At 32.2% G+C, this 2,488-nt stretch overlaps 1 protein-coding gene across 1 annotated transcript in view; it reads left to right on the top strand.

The window, feature by feature from the left end:
• The first annotated feature begins 1,023 nt into the window (after positions 1-1,023).
• LOC106878623 (plexin-A1) overlaps positions 1,024-2,488 on the top strand; it is an 803,747-nt gene continuing 802,282 nt past the window's right edge. The window contains exon 1 of the mRNA XM_052967952.1: positions 1,024-1,151. The gene's annotated coding sequence lies outside the window, so the exon portion shown is untranslated. The remainder of the gene's footprint in view (positions 1,152-2,488) is intronic.

Raw genomic sequence — 2,488 nt, 5'->3', positions numbered from 1 at the left:
CTCTCTCTCTCTCTCTCTCTCTCTCTCTCTCTCTCTCTCTCTCTCTCTCTCTCGCATATATTTCTACCATTTCCTACGCCTTTCTTCTCTCTCCCTCTCTCCCTCTCTCACTAATATATTTCTATCGCTTTCTACATTTCTCTACCTTTCCTCCTCTACTTTACACTTTCTCTCCCTCACCCTAACGTATATTTCTATCGTTTTCTCCTTCTCTCTCTCTCTCTCTCTCTCTCTCTCTCTCTAACACTTCTATTCTTCTCTAATTCTCTCTCTCTCTCTCTCTCTCCCTTTCTCTCTTCCTCCCTCTCTCATTCACTTATAAGTAAATCTTCCTTTCATATCAATCAGTACTTCTCCCTCAATCTCTTTCATTTATTCTCTCACTCCTCACTCATTCCCTCACTCACTGTTTCAATCCCTCACTCACTCATTCACTCACTCACTCTTCCACTTTCTCTCTCTCTCACACCTCTCACTCGTTCTCTCCCACGCTCTTACTCTTGTTCTTGCTCGCTCTCACAATTTCATTTACTCCCTCCCTCCCTCTTACACTCTCACTCACTCACTCACACACTCAATCAATCAATCACTCACTCACTCACTCTCTCACACTCTCACTCAATCTCTCGCTCCCTCACTTTTGTTCCATCTCTCATACTACTTTTAAATCGCGCTGTGGACAAAACGTTTACAATTCTGTCTCATATCTCCCCAATATTATTTTTCCCATTGTATTAAACACAAACAAAATATACATACACACATACACACACGTCTATATATACATATACATATATATATATATATATATATATATATATATACATATATATACACATATATATATATATACATATTTATATATACATATATACATATACATTTACCTATATCGAGATATTACATCTTATTATATCATATATATATTTCATATACAAATATATATATACATATACATATATACATATACATACATATATATATATATATATATATATATATATATATATATATATATATATATATATATATATATATACATATACAGATATATAGTATATATATACACATATATATATATATATTTATTCATTATATACCTGTCTATTTGGCGACATTTACATCCTATGGATTTTTGTTAAAAAAATATGGTAAGTAGCGCAACGAAAAGAATGCATTATTATTATTATTATTATCATTATTAATATTATTATTATTATTATTAGAAATTGTTGCTGTTATTAGTACAGTTGTTAATGTTGGCATTGTATGTATTCTTGCTTTCTAAACGCAATGCTACTGTATATTTCGGGATGGTTTCTTCGGATGCAAAGAATCGAAACACTCATTTACAAATCTTTAAAAGATAACGTTGTTATTCTTATCATTATTATTATTATCATTATTAATATTATTAATTATCATTATTATTATCATTATCATTACTATTATTATTATCATTATTATTATTATTATTATTTTGTTGTTGTTTAAGTTAGAAATCTTTGTTTGCTTCTTCACTCACCCCCTACCCGTCTTATTCTCTCTCTCTCTCTCTCTCTCTTTTTTATGTAACCCGTACCTCCCCCCTACACAGACACACACACACATAGGCGCGCGCGTGCGCGCAAATTCTAAGCTGTCTTTGTAATTAACGTTTCCCTCATATCCCATCTGACGCTGCCCCTGTGGCAAATATGGCAGACCATCATCACCATCATCATCATCATCATCGTCACTGTCATCGTCATCATTGTTGTTGTCATTACTATCATTAACATCACTACTACTACTACTACTACTACTACTACTACTACTACTGCTGCTGCTGCTGCTGCTGCTACCACTACTACTACTACTACTACTACCAGTCAAATACTGGGACAATGGTACCGATTAACAACTTCCACCTTCCCTCTCCACAGAACTGGTGGCCTTGTGTCAAAATTCGAAACCATTATTATTATTATTATTATTATTATTATTGCTGTTGTATATCATTCATTGTTTTTTTTTGTCGTCCATTAGTGGTTATTTCACAAAACATTATTATTATTATCATTATCATTATTATTATTATTATTATTATTATTATTATTATTATTATTATTATTATCATTATTATTATTATTATTATTATTATTATCATTATTATTATTATTATCATTATTATTATTATCATTATTATTATTATGATTAAAGTACCAGTCGAGCACTGGGTCGATGTAATCGACTAGCCCCCTCCCCCTCCCCTCAAAATCGCAGGTCTGGTGCCTATAGTAGACAGGATGGTTCCTTCCACCACCCCCCTTCTATGCCCCCTGTGACAAATAAGAGAAATCGTTATCATCATCATCATCATTATTGCAGTGTTTGTTTAAATATTTAGCAATTGATCTATCGATTTTTGTTAAGAAACAACAGCACTAGGTAGCAACAATAACAACAACAACAACAGCAACAACAACAACAACAACAACAACAACAA

The sequence above is a fragment of the Octopus bimaculoides genome, chromosome 5 (assembly GCF_001194135.2).
Source record: "Octopus bimaculoides isolate UCB-OBI-ISO-001 chromosome 5, ASM119413v2, whole genome shotgun sequence".
Taxonomy (NCBI): domain Eukaryota; kingdom Metazoa; phylum Mollusca; class Cephalopoda; order Octopoda; family Octopodidae; genus Octopus; species Octopus bimaculoides.
The sequence above is the reverse complement of the archived record's forward strand: the minus strand, read 5'-3'. Positions and strand labels throughout refer to the sequence as shown.